Genomic DNA, 22,016 nt, shown 5'->3' with positions numbered 1-22,016 from the left:
AAGATAAGAAAGAAAGACAGACAAAGGTGAGAACAGCTATATCGCAAAGAGCAAGAAAGACAGCTAGATCGCAACCCAAGAGCAGCCAATGACCAAGACAAACAGAAACAGCAAAGGTTAGAGGAAGAGCAAAGGATAAGTGAGAAAAGAATAAAAAGACGAAGAGATGAGGAAATTCGAAGGGCAAATGAACGTAGAAATGAAAAGAGAAAGGAAGAAGATATATTCAGATAAGAGGTGAGAAAATGCAAAGAATTTGGTGACGACGTAGAATGTAAGCGTAGACAGAGAGCACACGATCTTGAATATCTGGAGAAAGAGGTTAAAAAACCTGCTCCAGTTGTAGACTACGAAGACATCGAAGAATTCTTTCCTGAGTACGATTCAGTACCAGGCACATCTAGGGCAAATATTGATGATGACTTCGACACCAGAAGCATCGGAGAGACGATCGATAGAATGTATGATGAAATGGGGCTAGAACAAATACCCCAAGGGGAGGGATAAAATGAGAGCCTGGAAAGCACTCAGCTGTATGACACTAAGGATGTCTCCCAAAGTAGTGGGAATAGAGAGCTATCCCTGGATAGATTAGAACTAAGTAGAAACAAAGAGGGTACGAGAAGTCGCACTAGTTGGCGACAGACAATGTCCGACTCCGAAAGGGAGGAGCGTGAAGAAAAGGAGGAAGAGGGATGGAGCGAAAGACGACTCCCAAGGGAAAAAGGAATAAGGTGGTCATACAATAGCGAATCTGCACCGAGAGCATTAGAGTCCGCCATGCAGCCTGACCGAAATGAAGAAGTATCTCACGGTCAGAGGGGGGTGTCTTTGCCGCCCTCTGTGGACAGACTAAGGGCAATGCCAGGTAGACGGCGATGTGCAAATATTACCCCTGCAATAGACAGGAGAACAATGAGAGAAGAGAGAGAGGGCTACACATTCCAATTTCTGTTGATCGAGAAGGGGGAGTAAAACCGCAATATATACCATGGCCACACATAGATCGAGAAAATTAGAAGATCAAGCTTCCAATGCTGACATCGGGAGCCGGAAAGTGGATGCATAAGTTAGTAAAAAATGACAGGAGGTAACACGTTAGCAATTGTAGAGCCGCAGTATGGAAAGTGCTACGAGTGCTTTACCCAGACACTTCTGATATGGGAGCTATAATGATGCAAAAAATGAAGGAGTCTGAAGATCTGTTAATTTACATACAGAATTTTCAAGACGCATGGGTGCTCGAGACTCATGAATCTTGGACAAAATCTATACCTGTATTTTACAATATATTGTGCCAAGGGCTGCCAGAGCCGATACAGAAACAACTCAAGAAATTGGTGGGAATTGGAGCCAAGCCTTGGGCTGAAATACAGTTGACCATCACACATTATTGTAGATTGCTGCAGGAAAAGAATCACAAAAAGGAAGCAACTCGAAAGGGTGAAGAAGCGAAACTGGTGCAAAATATATTGTCAAAATATGCTCTTGAGGGAGCCATGATAACTAGCACAGCTGAATCAAGCATGCAGCAGGTGGCTAGTCCACAGCAAAATAATCAGGCAACACAGGGTTTTATCCCAGGGGAAGAGGATTTAGGGGAAGAGGATGGCAGAGCAATCACGGAGGTCTCCAAAATAATCAAGGAGGTTTTCAAAATATGCAAAATGGTAACCAAGCTATGTCAAATGGGCAAATGGTCCGACCACCGCCAGTTTGTTGGCTGTGTGGAATGACAGGGAATTTGGTGTGCACGTGCAGAAATCAAGGCATGATGCAGAACGGCCAAGGAACAGGAGCAGGCATGGCAAATCCACCTGTAGTTTTACAGCAGAGTGGTGCACAGAATCACACAGTGCAACAACAAGCACCAGGAGCGGAACAAGGGGTGCAACCGCAAAGCATGGGACATTTTCCACAAGCACAATCCCAACAGGCACCACTGCAACTATCGCAGACCATGAACCCTGGAATGGGAAGTAACAATGGGAATGGGGCAAATTCACCAGCACACAGTGGGCCAAATTTGTATATAAACTAGGACAGCTCACTGGGAACCCTGATGTGTTCTATCCTATCAGTGACACCAGACCCTCACAGGGAAACTAGGGTGGATGTAGTGATACGGGATAAAGAATATTCCTTCTTAGTTGACACGGATGCAACACGCTCGTGCATACGCAAAGGCATGTTTTCCTTGTCCGGCGAGGTCATAGATACTCAGAGTTTTACAGGAGCTATCAGTCGTGTTCCCTTCACAAATGCACTTCCAGTCTCCATAGGAGAATGTGAAATGAATGTACCTTTATTATATTCTCGGCAGACCGCAGTAAATATTTTAGGTCGAGATTTAATGACAAAGTTAAACATGACAATCTCGTTAATCGAAGAAGGGCATAGTATGTTCCACTCTAGGAATGCACTACTCAAGTGTATGCGAAATGATTAGAGCATACTCGGGACCCATAGCCATGAGGGCCATACCATTAGAGCCAGAAAGTTTCGCAGATGGTATGCGTGTGCTTATGGCAGGATTGCCAGGCCTTTCAGACAAAATCATGAGAACTCCTGATGAATTCTTATTCATACCCAGAATACCGATGCATGAAGAGAATGGACAAGTATTTCCCTTGACGATACACACGGCTGCAGTGAAAGGGAGAGTGGCCTTCATTGATGGTTATGATGACGAGGGCCGACAATGGTGCGCAGCAATCGCCATTGAAGAAGGATATCGATTGACTGATGTCACCGATGACGATCTGTTTGAAGAACAAGCAGATATGGTAGAGACAATGGTGGAAGTGAGTCTCACCTTTTGGGTAAAGATGGTTAAAAGAGAAGTACCTCAGAGAATGATGTTGGCACTAAATCGTCCTGAATATTTTGATGACGACATAGCCAAGGTGCCTGTCTCAGTATGGACTACAGGCCCCTATCACATAGGCCTCTTGAAAGGGGTTGAAGAAGTGAAAATCAAACTGAAACCAGCAGCAATTCTACCAAGAGCCCGGCAATATCCAATGTCCAGAGAGGCAGATGAAGGGATTTTTAAGACAATTTCTGTTATGATAGAGCAAGGCATTTTAGTGACGTCAGAGTCGTCATGTAATACGTCAGTTTATCCTGTGAAAAAAAGTAAAGGAGGGTCGTGGAGGCTAATTCAAGATCTAAGGCCAATAAACAATATTGTTGAGGTTGAGCTCCCTCTAGTCCCGAAACCGTCTACAATTCTATGTAATATACCTGTTGAGGCAAAATATTTCATGGTGATTGACCTGAAAAATGCATTTTTCTCAATCCTGTTGCACCGTGACTCACAAGATCTGATGTCATTCACATTCAGACAAATGCATCTGAAAAGCACGAGGCTGCCACAGGGGTACTGTGGGTCTCCTTCTATGTTCAACCAAGTCTTGCAGATGCATTTGAGGAATATTGCACTCGAAAGTCTTGTCCTGCAATACGTGGATGACATCTTAATTTGCAGCACCACAGAAGAGCAATGCAGGCACGATTCTGTTCAGCTATTGACTATACTGGCTGAGAAAGGATATAAAGTTGACAAGGAAAAGTTACAATATTGTCAACAAGATGTACTGTACATAGGCCAGCTGATCTCACACGAGGGAAAGAAAGTGACCCCAGAAAGGGCTGAAGCCATACTTAACACGGCCAAGCCACACGATAAAGCAGATTCAGAGCTTTTTAGGCCTATGCAACTATGTCAGGGCATGGGTCTTCGACTACAGCTCTTACACCAAGCCTTTACTTCAGGCCCTAAAGAAGGCCCAAGTGACGAAGGAAAAAATCAAATGGTCTGAGACCATGGAGAAAGGGAAAGAGCCATTTACACAGCACCAGTTCTAGGGATCCCCAATTATGCAGAGGAATTTGACCTGTTTTTACACACAATTGGCAGCGTTATGACGGCAGTACTCACACAGAGAACCACGTTGGGGTACACGCCCCTGGCGTACTACAGTGGGAACTTGGACTTAGTTATGAGGGGTCATTTCCTGTGCAAACAAAGTTTAGCTGCTGCAGCATTTGCCATAACGAAAGCTACAACCATTGTAATGGGATGCTCAATGACGTACGTCGAGCACTCGCTATTTGCCATTCTAGAGAAACCAAAGGGCACATTGACATCTCAGAGAGCTTCTGCTTATGAAGTGATCATATCAAATCCCTCAATTAAAATAGTCTGATGTAAGATAGTGAACCCTGCTATGTTCGTAGCAGAGCCAGTCAATGAAGGAGAGCCCATACATGACTGTGCAAATTATGAAGAATTCTATGATGGAATCCGCAGGGTGAAAGAAAATGCCTTGGCAGAAAGAGAGATCGTCTTTATTGACGGGTCTTCAAGGATCGACCAAAATGATGGGCAAAGATACACAGGCGTTGCTGTGATGAAGCACACGACGAATGGATAGTTTCGAGTGCTCCTTAATGCACAAATTCCATCTCATTACTCAGCACAGGCTGCAGAATTATTGGTGTTAATACTCGCCATTGAGAATCACGCAGACCAGGAAGTAACGCTGTACAGTCACTCCGCCTATGTGTCAATGGTAGAATGAAAAATAAGTGAAAAAGATGTTTTCTAAATAACTGACTTTTCTTTGGCGAATTATGCTTTACTAAATATATATGTTTTTGTTTTTTTAAAAGATAAAACTATTACCACATCTCTCCTGAAGATCCTTTGTGATTTAAACAAAGGTGAAACACGTGTAGAGAGGCAAAATTATATTTGAAAGAAAAAAAAAGGAAAAAAATGTAAAAAAGAAACAAAGTATAAAGGATTTTTGAAAGAACAATTAAGTGTGGAGACAATTATTTGGCACTCATGGATAATATGCAAAGGGAAGTCGCAAGTGGAAATGCATAGAATTTGATAAATGACTTAACTCTACCAGTAGCAATCATGGTATTGATGCAATACCGCAGCTGACAAAACCCTACAAACGATATAAAAAGCAAAAAAGAAGGAATTCGCCGGGAACAAAGTCCATAAAAAGGTTGCCAAGAAAGTGTTTAAAGAGTGCATGCAGGCTTAGCGTGCTGGAAAAGGAGGGGCTACCTCTGAGCAGACGGCACGCCAGTGCAGCACGCAGCCTTATTGGCCAGGGTGATCATAGCACTACAGCTCCCAGTGGGCATAGCGGTCATGAAATGCGCCACCCACACAAAAGGGACAGATTTTATCTCACACAAGAATCAAGCAGCAGACATGGAAGCCAAGCATATGGCATCCAAATATGAGACGATTATGGAAGTTATCCATACCAACGAACGAATGATGGTTACACGAACTGCACCGCAAAGTTACAGTAATTTGGGACAAACACAGCTAATGGAACTCAAAGGGGAAGCACCACAGGAAGAGAAGAACCTGTGGAAACATTGAGGGTGTTCTTTAAACCCCGCTGACAGTTTGACAGCACTGGTAAACCAGTAATGCCTGTAGCCCTATTAAAAATAGTGCTGGAGCAGTTACATTACCCGGCGCACATAGCAAAAGAGAATCTAGCAGCAACACTCTCAGAAGACTGGTTCATACCGAATTTAGCAGAGCATGTTGCATTCTTTATAGTGAACTGTATAATCTGCCAGCAATTTACGGCGGGACACACATTAAAAGTAGTGAGAGGAATCATACCAAGGCCAAATGGGCCTTTTCAACATTTGCATGTCGATTACGTTGACATGATTCAAACATGTAACGGGTACAGATATTTAATTGTTATGGTGTGTCCATTCTCTAGAGGGAGGTCCATGTACACACCCAGACTCTACCTGTGCGGCCACATTTTTTGTGAGAGAGGTGTTCCCTAGGTGGGAGGTGAGCGAGGTCATGAGGTCAGATAATGGCCCTCATTTTGTCAATGCAGTGTTCAAGCAGATTAGCTTGCTGTTTGGTATAAAGCACAATATCTCATCTGCGTATCATCCACAAGGTAATGGGATCTGTGAGAAGCTCAACGGCTTGTTAAAGGAAAAGATAGCCAAGTTGAAGCTTACTCTAAGAAAGGGATGGTTGCACTGTCTTCCAGTAGCACTGTATGCACTTCGGAACCAACCAGGGTCCGACCATCATCTTACGCCACACAAGATAGTCACAGGAAGAAGAATGAGAACTCCTCTGACACCCCGAGATAGAGCTAGATGTGATGCCCAGTTAACAGGAGAGGTTTTAGGGTCTGAAATGAAAAACTATCTGAACTGCATGACATCTTGCCTTACTGTAATTTCAGACCAGCTGCAGCAACGACGAAAAGGGTGCAGTGCAGCACAGAACACAGAAGGAGATACTACAATAGACCAAGTTCAAGGTTTACATGTTCCACCCGTCTTCCCTGGAGACGCCGTCGTTGTGAGGAATCACACAAGGAAAAAGTGGGACGAGCCAAGGTTCAACTGTCCTTTTACAGTGGAGGCCTGCACTTCGTCCGCAAGTGAAACTACAAGGCAGGTGAGCTTGGATTTTTCTCAGCAATATAAAACCCTATGTTGGAGAAGGCCCCCTGCCTGCACCCCAACGAGAGGAATCAATGAGCGACGGGGAAGAATCGCAGCACATGCAGACGAGATCCATGACGCGGAAGAAGGACGCATGACCAGCCAGACAAGAACTTTTTGCAAATTGTGGCTTAAATTGGACGCTTCCTCTAAGCAAAAAAGGGGATAAGGACATAGAAAACAGACACTCTGTGCATCCTAGTTGCAGGGTGAAGAAGAAAATTGCATGCACAAGCCACAACACAGTCTGATGACTTTGAACTGAGGCATACTTAAGCTTCGGGGAAAGAATATGCCTAACTTTGACCGAGGACACTTACATTGGAAGCAAATACAGTATCCCGATTCGTTTAATACTGAGAGACTATTCGGAATCACTTATGGCGTCCCACAGTAAAAACATCACAAAGGACATAATAACATATAGTGTTCAAGTGCTAGGATCATACCCATCATTGGTGGGGAGGCTCACCAATGTCACTAACTTTCTACAAGATCCTGAAAGCGAAAAGACAAGAAGACTACTCCTCACTATTTTTGCCGAACAATTTATCCTACTCCCTGAGTACAGTGAGAAAGAATTAAATGTTCCCCACACCGGCGGAAAGAGATGAGCTTATCAACACACTGTTCTTTTGCATAATCGAAGACTGTCCAACTCTTATCGGGAGAACAACAGATACTCTCACGTTTCTTCGAGACCCAGCTAATACAGAACATTTAAGCCATCTTTTAAATAAAATCATAATTCTAGTCGCACTCCATGCAACTGGACAGTGCAGACATTGTTCACAGTTAGGAGAAAATATATAATCCTGAACCTCAGCAAGGCAGGACGGATGTCCCTGTCACCAGAAGACAGCAGGTTGGCGCACAACATCCTTTTTCGCCCAGTCACTGACTTTCCAGAGCTAGTGGGGAGACCAATCAATGTTGACGTCCTCACTTTCATCAGAGACCCAGCTAATGTTGCACAGATGGGAAGGCTCTAACTTGGAATCGTACCCCAAGTGGAACTTTCTAACCATTAGAGGAGCTATCTGAGGAGATTCTAAGAGCCTTTCACTGAGGGACAGATCAAGGAAGCAGTGCCAAGAGCTGCACGTATCATATTTGTTATTTTTGTCCCTAATGCTTCTTACTGATCAACATACACTATGTCCTCAGGACTGAAGCAGATCCGAGGAGTGGATTGGGAGCTCACCTATTTTGAACATGCACAGTAAAAGGACTCACTAAAATGGTATTTTGGTTCTGATTTTTCTGATAGTCTAGCAAAGGAACTGTATCCTGACAAAAGAAACAATTTGTAACTCACGAGAGGGGGGACACTTGTGGAGTACCGGACACTCTTAAAATACAGAAACAATAAACACTGACATTTGTTAAATGATCGAGCTGGGGGTCCAGAACAGCAATCTGGTCCTCCCACAAGAAGAGAGGCAACCCCGCTTCTCTAGAAGAAAATGCTGTCGCCTGACCTACAGGGGCATAATGTACCTATGGATCATATTCATTATTGTTTTACTGTCATTAACAATCAGAACTGCATTCTTTATTGGTGCACAAAGCATCCCAATTTCAGTGCACCCACCTAATGGTGCACGCAAAAAACTCACAAAAGTACCCAGACGTTATATAGTCATTCCAGTCCCTAGAAGATCTGCTGGTGGAGTGAATGAACTTGAAATGGATGTAATTAGCAACGATACACACACACTTGTGGTAACAAACGAAAAGAAAAGCTGGAGACAGGGTCGGTAAGGGATGAATTAAGTAACCTTACTGACAACTACATGCACGCAAACACTGAATGGACACGAAACAGGCCTAGTGTCAATGACTGCAGACCCACAAACCAAAGCAGCAGAGAAAAAGAGACTGCCTGCCATAAGAAACTCCATAGCACACATTGTGGAAAAAACAAGAAATAAAGCAAAAACCAACAGGAGCAGTTATATCAGAAACTCTTAAGAAAACAAGAGCCAACACTGAGAAACTCTCTGTACAGACACAACTGATAGTAGACTCATTAGTTCCGCACATAGCCCGAGCTAGGGAACTGCAAGAGGAACTGAAGAACAAAATTGCAGAGACTGTATTACCAAGCATATATATTCCAACGCAAGGAACAACTACCAGTTCTACAATACAACCATACACCGGACCAGTGTCAGGCTGGTTGGCATGGGCATTTGTAACCAGCAGGAGAAAGATGTATGTGGAGAGCGGAAGAGATATCAGGCTCTTGTCACTCAAATGGTACAGATGAGGAGGCCTGCACCGTGGACCAGGATACCTGAGAATTCTCTAGCAAGAAAACGTCATACCGATGCATTCAAGAATGTAGTCATAGCCAACTGCAGGAAAAAATTAAGAATCAAGAGAAGTATGCATGGAGATGACAATGAACTCAACAACTACCTAGACAGCATAGCATCTCTGGGAAACAACATTTGGTACCAGCACATGAAAGAAGTTGGAAGATGAAGTTCAGAAGGGGAATGCTTTGTTTGCGCACTCCTACCATACAGCATGGGGAAGTCCAAGATCTTCGTAGCTGTAGAAATAGATGTCCAGACAGCACACTGTATGTCACACATAGCAATGTGCAAGACCAGAGGCCATGCTCATGGGTAGTGATGCCTCTCTGAAATGGGTAACTGAAGCATCTGATCCAAATGAAGACGGTTATGTCCAGGTCATAAAGAAAAGAAACAATGGAAAGACAAAACACATTGTGATCAGATATGAGAAGCCTGGAGTTAAAGGAGCAGAGATCAGAAGAGAAGCAAATCAAAAGCTAAATGTCCAAGGAGAAACTCTAGAAGAAGCTCAGAGATGGAAGAATAGAAGCCAAATGCAAATTTGGGGAACAGTGCTTTCGCCAGATGAATGGGAGAAAGGAGTAGTGATATGATGAGCATGGATGGTCTTCGGTCACTACGAGCCCACCATCAACATAGTGCGAAACAGATGCAAACCATTATGGCCAAAGCTTGCAAAACTGCTGGCACGGGTCGAAGACAGAGGAGGACCCTTACAGATAGTGCCAATGGAAAGCCCAAAATTCTGCTTCAGGAATCATGGTAAAGATGGGAGAGAATCAGAACTGTGGGCGAGTTTTTGAGGCTCCAGGTATGGTTCATGGAGCTGCAGTGATTATGGATCATTATTGGGTGCGTGGATCCAAAGCATACATCAGACTGCCAAGAGACTGGGGAGGCATATGCACGATAGTGAACGTCCACGTTCCAGCATTGGTGATCCCGAAAAGTGACCTGAATATTGACAGTTTCCCAAAAGCAGATGCTCACCTAAGGAAGAAAAGATCTGTAGAACTGATAACTCGGATACAGAGAGAGAATTACTTCTCTGCTAAATCAGAAGAAGCTTTTCATGCAATCCCATATGAACACAGGCTGTTCAGCCTCACCTCATCAATGTTCACAACGATTTTCATGCCAAGATTCCAAGTTGGAGCAAATACTAAATGGTTACATATAACCAGATGGGAGTTACTGCAGACCATCAACATGACCATAAAAGGATTCAATGCGATCAAGGAAGAGTTAAGAGCCATCCGACTGATGACTCTCCAGACAGATATGTGCTTGGCATGATCACAGCCATGGATGGAGGAGTTTGTGCAAAAATAGGAGAATCATGTTGCACATTTATACCTTCTCACGACGAGGAAAATGGAACTTTGACAGAAGCCATAGGTATGCTTCGAATCTACAGAACCAGATGATCAACGAAAATGATGAAGTTGATGATGACAGCTGGTTTGGATTACTATTCTCTTGGGTCCCACAATGGATGGCAGATATATTCAAGTTTCTAGGACTCCTGCTAGTGATGATATTACTGGGATTTTGTGTTATCAAGATAATAATCTTGCAATGCCAGAAAACTGCAAAGAAAGCCATGGGGATGAAGATCATGATTGATGTCAAGCCAGAATGGAAGCCCAAAGACCTGACTGATGAAGAAATAAGAGACTTTGTGAAGACCAGCAGGCACGCACCAGAAGGTATGAAGTTTCTCTATCCCAGAAAGCACAGAAACTATGTGGGAAGATGGGTTTACTGTAGCCCAAATGGACAATGTCAACGGATGACATGGAATAAAGACGAACATGTAAGGACAGCAGGAAGCCTGAAAGGAGTGATAAAAATATGGATTCCAAAGAGACACCTCTTCAAACCATCATGAATAGATCCAGAAGATGAAGAAGGAATGAACCCAGGTGATGGGGTTAAGATAAACATAGAAGAATCAAGTGAATTTCATCCAAATAAGGAGGTGAAAGTGGTTGATGAATCGCCCAGAGGGGGTGGAGTGTAGAGGAGGTCCCAAATAAAGCCTGCACTCCCATAGCCCATTTTGAAGAACCAGGAAGGTTCAAACCAAAATATGTGATGTATGATGAGCAAATAAATCAGCAGAGAGCTGCAGTAGGGCTCTGCCCAGTACCCATCAGAAGAGCAACACCTATTGAAGTACCAATAACCAGACAACCATGGACAGTAAGGTATCCATTGAGAAAACCCTACCAACAAATGAGACGAAATGAAGATTGCCTAAGTACCATCCCGGAAGAAACCAAAAAGGCCTTAATGGAAGACAAATGGTGACGTCACGAGAGCCTGGACGGACTCACAGATAGAACAAATGATGAACCAAGAGTGACACAAGGAAACAAAACGCCATGGGAAAAGAGATTGTGAGCTTAAAGTGATAGAAAACTGTCAAAGCGTAAGAGAGTTAAGCTGTAAGCAGGATGAAGATATTCAACCAGCTAACGCCTGTGCATATGCTTGAAACCGCAAGAAAGCTAAGAAAACAGTGCAGCTTGCTATGCTAATTAGAAGAATAGCGCCATTGTACATAATCTACTTCAAAACGAAGCACATTGTTATAAGTGCAAATCCACTTTACACGAAAAGCAGAATCAACTCAGGTTACTAGAGGACAAACAAGACAAGATTCATATTCTAGCAAAATGAGAAGAGACGGCTGAATCGAAACTCAGCAAATGCAACTCATGCCAAGAGAGTCAAGGTCATACCAATAGAAGGAACGAACAGTAGCTACATCTAATTGAAACTAAAGAACAGAATATCCTGTCTCTGAAAGGTCATGATAAGTAAGCGTAGGCAGGAGGCAAGTCGAATAAGAATTAAATACATGAATTGAGTGAACCTAGGAAAATTCACAGTGTCCGCATCACGTGACCATCCGAGCGAGGAGAAGCACGAGTTCACACCTATGTTTGGTGTCTGCCCAGACAGAGATATCAGAACTTTTCCAGACAGAAGATGTAGTTTTGAGGCCAACCACAGTAAATTAATTGACACATTGTTGTTGAAGTGATGATTGATTGTAACCATAATTGGAGTAAGGCGGGGTAGCTGAGGGGACACCCTGCACCTGGCTGACCATTCTGCATGCTTCTAAGCAAAGTGGAAATGTATGCATGGGGTTGGTGCCAACCCAATCACAATGGACCAAATAATCTAGGGTCCTATAGTAGCAGAAACAATGGGACGACGTACTTTTAGTGACGTCTACAGTAGTCATTTTGAAGGAAGGGCTTAGACTCCCACCTGACAGTGTTTACCCAATCACCTTACACCGTTACCATATACAGATATAGAACCTATATTAAAGCTATCTTTTCCCAACCAATGAAATCGCATGTTAACTTTTGAGTGTTACACATCAATTGTGACGCAGTTGATTATAAAAGTTATGATTTGTATGAAGTTCATTGGAGTTGAATTGAGACGCACTATCGCATCACTGCTGATTGGCATGACTCCCCGTTTTTTATACTTGTCATTAAACAGACTCCCATTGAGCTGTCCTTATTGATTGGTGTTGGTGTAATAAATCTGCACCCCCATCCATCTCAAGGTGCAGCTATCTTATCTTAAAGTACTCTCAGAGCAAACCTCGGCTATATGGGCCGAATCGAGGGTCTCCTGAGTACAAAGGGCAGACAGGAAAGAGGGCAGATCTAGAGTAGCTAGGAGAGGAACACCAGTCCACAAAAGGATCCCACCATCTTGGATTCTCCCATGGCTCCAACACTTCCTGTTCCCCCTCCCCACATCTTGCAGACAAATCACTCTAGCACTGACATCACCAGGTAAAATCCTCTGAACACAACAGTCAGATTTGGACCCCTTACCATAAGGCTAGAAGGGGACCAATCATCTGCGGCTAATTGCCTATTTTAGGAGGAAAGACCTCCCTGTCTGCTGAAATACTTTTGGACTACAGAAGAATGATTTTGTTGGATCTCTTCTGGGGTAGAGTCCTCTGCCAGGGAGGGGAAGACATAGATCTCAAAGAAGGGTCAAAAGACCAGTCCCTTGCCCATTCCAGAGTTCCATTTGAGGTGAACTGTTGTTGGTCAAGGGCTGCCTTTAAACAGAACAGAAATGGGTACTGGAGGTAGCAGTCCTTGCAAGTGCTCTCTGGAAACCTTCCTGACTGGGAAGGGTAGAACAAGGACTCACCGTACCCTATGAGACCCTGGGTCTCACAGCAACCCAGAGACAGAGGAATACTCTGGGTTCTGGATCCCGCGTTGAAATCCTGTACATCTATTGTAGAGAAACGCCTCAACGCTCACACCAGAAATAATACAACCCGCTAGGGAAAAAGGGCAGCACACCTCTTGCAAAGAGAACAAGGTTTAATCTAATAAAAAAGCAAGTACGTGCCAACAAAGAGCTCTGATGCCATGGAGCGCTCTGACAAAAACCGCATGAGCAGTAGTTTTTAAGGATACACAGTGTCACAAATGACGTACATCACATAGGTTACAAAATGCCGACCTTTTTTTGTTGGACCCCCCTTACACCACATATATATGTGGGGTGGTATAGAATATAATATTAATATGGGGGGGGTGCGGGGTGTCTCCCCTCACATATATATGTGGTGTAAAGGGGTTTAAAAAAAAAGTCGGCATTTTCGGCCATCCCAATTGTGAGGGTCGCCATAATCACATAGATTCCATATAGCCTGCTCCATATGGGATACCAGACGATTGTTCCCAGCATCTTCTCTCCATCTTCTTCCACATGAGAATCTTCTTCTTTCGTCGGTGAAATATAAAACACTTATTGGCAATTGGGTTACACAAACAACTCATTATTTCACAGGTCTACAGTGCACCTGGTACCAAGGACATGATCGAGGTGGCTACTTTACAGGTTGTGATAACTCTTCATAACTACATGAAACCCTGCTCCTTTCCCAGACACGCCGGAGCCCCAATTTCCTACCAGAGTCATACATTTGTTACCTTCTCCCCTGGCACCTCGCTGCACAAACCACGTTACCTGATGGTGGGAACAACCAGTCCCTGTTCTCTGATCTTCCTGGTCGATTGGTCACTTTACAGATTTAAGACCAGGGGTCTTGGGTTGGTCAGTGTACACTAATGCTTATGTCTAGGGCTTGGGGGTCTTATGTTGCTATAACTTCACAATTGGAACCGGTGGAGGCCTAATGCCCTCCCCCCTTCTAATGGGATAGCTTCTTCAAAGATCCATTACAGCCTGTTACCACCTCATGTGGTGATAAATGGTTTATAGTCATAATGTCGACAAAAAAATGTCGACAGACAAAAATGTCGAAAAAATAATGTCGAAAATAATAATGTCGACATTCTATACTTTTAATGTAAAAAGTCATAATGTCGAAAAAAAAATGTCGACATTTTTTTTTTTGACATTATGACTATAAACCCTTAAAACTATCAACACCTCACCCAACACCCCCCTGCCACCCCCCCCCCCCCACACCCCCCAACCACCCTTTCACCCCTCATACTCAACACATACCAATTATTTATTTATTTATTTATTTATTTATTTAATAATTAAATAAATAAAAATTGTATTTACTATGGGGGGGTCCCCCCCCCAACCCCCCCTCACCCAACACCCCCCTGCCGCCCCCCCACACCCCCCCAACCACCCTTTCACCCCTCATACTCAACACATACCAATTATTTATTTATTTATTTATTCAATAATTAAATAAATAAAAATTGTATTTACTATGGGGGGGTCCCCCCCCCAACCCCCCCTCACCCAACACCCCCCTGCCACCCCCCCACACCCCCCCAACCACCCCTCATACTCAACACATCATATATATATTTATTTATTTATTTATGCATACACTAAATTAATGTCGAAAAAATATCGAATAATGTCGACATTTTTGTTTGTCGACATTATTGTTTTTCGACATTAATTTGTCGACATTTTGACTGTCGACATTATTGATGTCGACATTATGACTGCACACCGTGATAAATGATGATACTTACAGGGATGCATGCACAAACTGAATAACACGAGGGGGAGACAGTGCACCCAGTTTCTCTGTAGGGTGGCACATAGTTTAGAGAGTCTTGCCTTCAACAGGCCATTGATCCTCTCCACAAACCCATCGGCCTGGGTTGGTAAATTGTACACATGCATTGCTTAATGCCTAGCAGTGCGGTTACTTCCTTGAAAAGTTCATTAAAGAAATGGGTGCCATTATCGGATGGCAGCACATCACAAACACCCAATGGGAACAGTTCCCTCCCAAAAGAATTTGGCAGCGCATTTAGCGTCTGGATGTGCACAAGGACCAGCCTCGACCCACCTGAAAATGGGACATACAACAACAATTAAATATCTACTCCCATTACACCGTTCTCCCATGTCCACATAGTCAATGTGAAGCTCCCTATACGACCCAGTAGGGCGAGGAAATGTGCCTCATATTATTTTCAAGGTGTGACCTCTACTGAGGGTTTGACATGTAATTCAGATTATCACCAATTTAGTCAGAACTTCCTGGAGATTGGTAACAAACCAATACTCCTGTATGTCTGCAGCAATGTGCTGTTTTGACAAATGAGATTGATGGTGCAACTGCTCGAGGGAACCCACAATAATTCATGAGGCATGACAACTTTACCCGTACTTTCTTGCTGCCATAATAAATCGGTAGGGGACTGTGTGCATCTTCCTTTCTGCCATAAATCGTTCTCCCCTTGTGGGGTTTGACCTTGTATTTCAATGATTTGTGCTATGGGGAGTGAATTGTAGGGTTCCGGCAACCGCTGTCATCCCTGTGGTGTTACTGGGTATTCAGAGATGATGATTACTGGGAGACAAGCAAGTTGTTTGGCCGCCACATTCGCAGCAGCGTTGCTGAGTGAAACTTTGTCTGTGTCATTGGTATGGGCAGTGCATTTAACCACAGCCATCAGGGTGGGCTGGGAAAGTGCTTCAATTAATTTATCCAATAAGGCTGCCTGTTTGACTGGGGACCCGTCAGCTCTTCTAAACCCTCTCATTTTCCACTATGCCATCCCTGATTGCACAGTCATGGTAACATAGGCAGAGTCAGAATAGATAGTCACGCGGCACCCCTTGGATGTGAGAAGGGCTTCGATGAGCACTTTAAGCTCTGTCGCTTGAGTGGAATACTGCATTGGTAAACTTGCACCTCCACCTCATATTCTCCATCTTCTAGGTGAACAACTGCTGCACCAGTATGTCTCAGGCCTGTCCCCTGGTCAATAGTTGCTGACCCATCAATGAAAAGCCCCCCCTCGGGCAGACTGTCTCTTGCTTTTGGTATGTCCTTCTCGCATTCAAATGTTACACAGTCATGTTTAGAGAGGTCCTCCTCAGTACACAGTTCTGCCAGAAAAGTAGCAGATTTACTGTCTTGTACCGCACAATGTGAATGTTTGGGCTAGATAGGATTACTTCATACGCAGTGGCGGCTGGTGAGTTTGAAAGCTGGTGGGGCGTAAATTTTCCACAGCGAATTTAGTAGCGAGCGCATGCAGCGAGCGAGCCCACCCCCCCCAAGGGGTGTGCGTGGGGATCATTCCCCTGCGAAAGGTTTGGAAAAATGGCCTACAAAATGTGCAATTTACTGTCCAAAAAACCCACCGAAATATGAAAAAAGCATTCGTTTTACATATTAATGGTGGTACACTATTCTTACGTGTGCAAGTGTGATGGTGTATTTTACAGCAGCTTGTATTGAGAATAGCTGGCCAATGTTCCCTCTAATTATTTTTCTCTGTGTGCGGAACTGGTTGGCTGTTGTGCGCACATTATTTTCCATGTGCGCAATTGACTAATGAGGTAAGCCACTTTGTGGTATATAGTTGTGCCCACCCTCCAAACCACAGCTTAGATACAATTAAACAAGTGCCTTACTGAAGAAAATCACATATATATGCCTTTTAAGTTAATAGCATCAATTCATCAGAGATACAATTGATTGAGTGCTTTCTTCTGTAACTATGGATCCCTCCTCTGTAATTCTTTGTGACAAGTTAAGTAAGATGCAGGGAGCTGCTAGAGACGATACACACAGAACACATGGTTATATTGAAAAAGCCGCAGCAGCTCAGCATAGAAAGAAAACAAAGATGCTGTTGTTTAGACGGGTACTAGAATTTCCTATCCTTTAGCAAACAAGCAACACATTTCCTTCAGTGTACTGCCAAAACGTCTGCCTTGGTTTTTGAAATGTGCTGCTTTGTTCATCACCCGCAAGGAGTGATGGCCTGTGCTCTTCCACCCATACCCTTCCCCGGCCCTTGTGCTAGCCTCCAATGCTAGTTGATAGACCACTGTAAAAAGTGAGGAATTTTAGCAGTAATTACTCACTGGAATATTTGCAGGGCCACAATACTTTGCAAGCAAGGCATATATAATGCCTCAAAATATTATGTGCATTTTAAGAATGTCATGACTCTGCATGTACACAATTCTTTTGCAGTGCATACAAGATTGTTGTCAACATACCCCACCCTTATATCATGGTGTAGGATTACACAAGTGCTCAGTGAAACAGTTTTTGTATAGAAGCGAGTTACCATATAATGTGTGAAGGTCTATGCCCAAAGGAACTTTGGACACTTGTAAACGATGCAGATTGTGTGAAAAGCATTCTCCTGTCTGAATATACTGCGCCCGGATACTATGGGCGAGTAATCCCAGGTACAGTCCATACCCATTACCCCTTGTAGGCTAAGTAAATGAAATTGCAATGTTGCTCTTCACTTATAGGGTAATGTTAGTAATGCTAAAATAGGAGACGCTGAGCATCACATTTGTCATCTCAAAATCTTTAGAGGGTAAATTAGTATTAGATTTTTAGAATGTTAGCATGTGTTAACTTGCAAGGGGGCCACTTCAAAACATTTGCGTGACATATGTAAAAAAAAGAGGAAGTATGGGATAAGGTTACACATCCAAGTAGCCTGCTTACTTACAGTCAGAATCTGTTATTTGAGCTGGTAGTTCGATTATATAGTGTGGGTGATGCTTTTTGTAAAACGCAATGAGTAACAAATGGTGGAGCGTGAACGTTATTCATGTTACAACAAGTGGATGTAGGTTCAAGTCTGCTAAACTTTCGCAGAACCAAGAGAGAAAGAGGTAAGGTTGCCTGGTAGTATCTTAATGTGTTCTGGGGCCGAAGTTAGAGTCATAAGGTAAAAGTGTGGTAGAGTCAGGTTTAGGAGTCATGCGTGGGGAGGGAACATTATTTGGTTAATGTGTGCATGTACATCTTGGTTAGATTCTTCTGTTCATGGAGCCAGTTTTTCATATTCGTTTTTAACCTCTTGTGTGTGTATTTTGCTGTTCGGGGTTTTAGGTGTCACCCAAGATTAGTTGGTTAATTCAAAAGAAAGATAATTGCAGGTAATTGCTGTGGCTTGTGCCTTATTTAAACTTTTTGGATAGGTCAGAATTGTCTGTGTGCGCTGTTAAAAATCTTCTGAGCGGCACTCAGAAGGAAGCTGTGCAAGCGCACATGCGCACTGCTTAGAGGGAACATAGGCTGGTACTATGGTGTATGCATAAAGAAATTCATTATATAGTCAGTAATGATGGAAACATATGTTTGTCATGCTGTTACTGGCATTCACATGTGCTCATCCTCTTACTAAGGTGGGATTTTAGGCATTTTCTGAAAGGGGGAAACTAAGCTAAAATATTACTTTAGTTTTTAACCACTTAATTAATGCGACATCTGTCCTACCTTTAATGGCTGTCTACCTCGCTGAGTTGCCATTGCTTCAGTTTCTCAAAGTTGCAACACATGGAATGCACAGGTCTCAGAAATAGCACATACATATTTCATGGAGAAAAATGCAACAGAAATAGTTTATTAAGTTTATTATGTTGAGTGCTTTATTATCAACCAACAACCATAACATCAAAACATACTGCACATTTCTCACTGTTCTGTCAAATAGATCACTGCAACCTTACTCAAAATCGTAACATACATAAGGCCATTGAAACAAAGAATTCAAGGTAACCCACAAAATAACTGCAAATAGCTTGTTTGGAACAGAACATTCACTGGTCAATCATTTTGAAAGTTTGTACACAAATTGTGCACGTCTATTTTTCAGAGAGGCAAATTTATCAATAGTCCATTTATTGAAGTCAGGGATCTCTTGAATTAGTTGTTTTTCCATGGACAGCATGGCCAAAGCATTCAGACGATCCTCAGTCATTGTGTTTCTCAAGAATGTTTTAATTTGCTTCAGGGTGGAGAAGCAGCGCTCAGACTCAGCTGTTGTCATGGGTGTAGTAATCAGAATATTTAATAACTGCATTGTTTCACTAAATGCTTCTTCGAGATTATTTTCAACTAACACTTTTAATAAAGAAATTAACATGGGGTACGCTTGGGCAGTTGCATTCAGTGCATCATTGGGAAAAGACTGTCCATGTGTTTGAAATAGGTACCCCTGCAACAATTTGGCCCCCTCCAAGTGGTTAGTAAATGCAACGCGTTCTTGGGCTTGTGTAACTATAATATCACATACTTCTTTAGCCAAACGATTCAAAGTGTTCATATTTACATTGCGACCTGAAAAAGTTGCCTCTGATGGAAGTTTAGCTTCTAGATTGTCAGTGCTTTCACGTACTCTGCCAATGCACTTGATAAAAGTTGCAGTAGCTTTCTGCACATACACATGTCTCCCTTCTGAAGCTGGTTATATAGAATGTTGACATGGGGCATTATGTCATTGAACAAAAAAAGGAAGAAAAGGAACTCCTTCTCTTTCAGAGTTCGAATGAATCCCTGGGCCTCATGCACAGTAACCACCTCAAAATCAGTCCGTCTTTCAATAATGGTCTCAAAGCATGTACGGAGTGCTTCCCTGTGCTGATATATGGCTTCCACTACCCGAATATGGTAGCTCCAGTGAGTGCGAGATGGTTTTGGAAGTCTTTGATATGATACCTCATCTAAAACTGCGTTTCTTTTTGGAGAACGAGAAAAAAATGTACAGAAGCCAGAGATATCACAAAAGAAAACTCGAGCTTCTGAGATTTTTGAAACAGCCTGTTCAATGATGTGGTTAAGCTGGTGTGCATAGCAATGTACATAATGTGCATTTGGATACACTTCAGATACTTTCTTTTGGACTTCACCAGACACCCCCCTCATTACACTTGCACCATCATATGTTTGCTCAATTACTTTTTTTGTGTGGCAATCTTCAGGGAATACTTTGTCCAATTTTTCCATTATGGCAGTAGCAATGGTCTGCGCACTAGAGTCTTTCAGATGAGAGAATCCATAAAACCTTTCAACAATTCTGTATCGTTCATCAATGTAGCGATAGATTAGCACAGACTGAGTCTTAGTGGAAACATCAGTTGTATCGTCTGCCTGAATAGCCACATAATCTGTGCATTTTAACTGCTCTACAATGATCTCTCTGGTGACCGTGAGCATGCGGTCCAGCAGTTCATTCTGCATTGTTTTTGAAGTGCCCTTGAATACTGTTGCATTTTTTAAGTGTAGTTCCATTGCACTGTCTATGCTGGATCAAAATCCACCAGGCCTCTAAATACACCAGGATTTAAAGAGTCTTCAGTTTCATCATGGCCACGAAAAGCCAATTCAAACGCACCACAAAAACGCACACAGTCTATTAACTTTGACAAGATGTATCGGTTTTTATCCACATCCCATTATGCCTCATCACGCTCCGGCGATAGGCATCATCCAACTGTGTTGCAATGTTTACACTTCCCAACATGCGCAGCTGTAATATATTCTCAATATGAGATTTGCACGATTCATGTCTCTTGCTTTTTTCTGACAAATGCTTTAAGTCAGTGACTCTGGTTTTTGTCCATGCCGTTTCACCTCCAAACAGCAGGCAAGGGAATCAGAACAAAAACCGCTTAGCAATGCTACCAGTGAGCCATGTCTTCTTTTCATACCACACCATGGAAAATGTGTGTGTGTAAGCCTTTCCCTTATCTTTTGCAAACTGTTCAATTTTTACATCTGGCTGATCAGGCCCTAGTATTTTCACCTCCAGTTTTTCACTGTGTGCGAGTCCGTAAAATGGTTTTGAGAGTAATTGGTCCACTGAATTCATTTTCAGCAACAGTGACACCTGTTAATAAGCAAAATGATTATGTACATGTATATGTCGATGGAATCATGTAGTCATTGGGCCTCATTACACGGTAGGCGGTAAACCATGGTGCTATTAGCACCATGGTTGCCGCCGGTACCATACCGGTACCACCATGGAGGAAAGGGAAATTACCACCCCATTCCAAGGTTGGCGGGGCGGTAATTCCCCCTTTCTCCATGGCCCTTCCCCATTCCCATTTTTGCCCCATAGGGCTGAATGGGAATGGGGAAGGAGCTAATTACGGTACCGCAAATTGCGGTACTGTAATTAGCACCAAGGTCCCTTTGCGGGTCCCAACTTTAACGGCTGGTTTACACCAGCCGTTAAGGTCGGGTCCCGCAAAGGGACCTCGTAGTAAGGCGGTAAGGGTTAACGGTCACCAGTACCGTTACCGGTAACCGTTAACCCTTACCGCCTTCCAAGTAATGAGGCCCATTGTTAGGTATGCTCTTCAATAACACCTAAGTATAATTAGTTGGTACTAGACACAGATAGCGTCTGCAATTATACACAACTCTGATGTACTTATCATGGACCAGTACAATTGAGTATAATTGCCGATGTTAACTATGCATGCATTAACAGACATGCCCATTAGCAAATGTGACACCAGCCACACAGTACGAATTGCAGCTTGTTTGGCAAATGAGTACTTATGGAAGAAATGGGGCAAGTTTGTTCTGTTAATACTGTTCTAAAAAAACATTGTTTAGAATGTAGGGAGATTTTTCTGACTGCATGACACAACCCCAACCCCTCCCAAGCACTGTGGGAGCAATGGTGAAGATTAGAAAGAAGGTATTCTGATGTTTGAAAGACTGTGGGATTTTACAGCAGTAAAACAAATTACTGTATACCATTCAACTGGAAGATACCAGGACATCATGAGGTAAGTGGGAACCACCACCCAATCCTATCCTTCGAAAAACTGTTTCCAAACGGACAGGTTTGCTTCCGTTGAACCATAAGCAGG

This window comes from Ambystoma mexicanum, chromosome 6p (assembly GCF_040938575.1).
Source record: "Ambystoma mexicanum isolate Mex_15411 chromosome 6p, UKY_AmexF1_1, whole genome shotgun sequence".
Classification (NCBI taxonomy): domain Eukaryota; kingdom Metazoa; phylum Chordata; class Amphibia; order Caudata; family Ambystomatidae; genus Ambystoma; species Ambystoma mexicanum.
The sequence above is the reverse complement of the archived record's forward strand: the minus strand, read 5'-3'. Positions refer to the sequence as shown.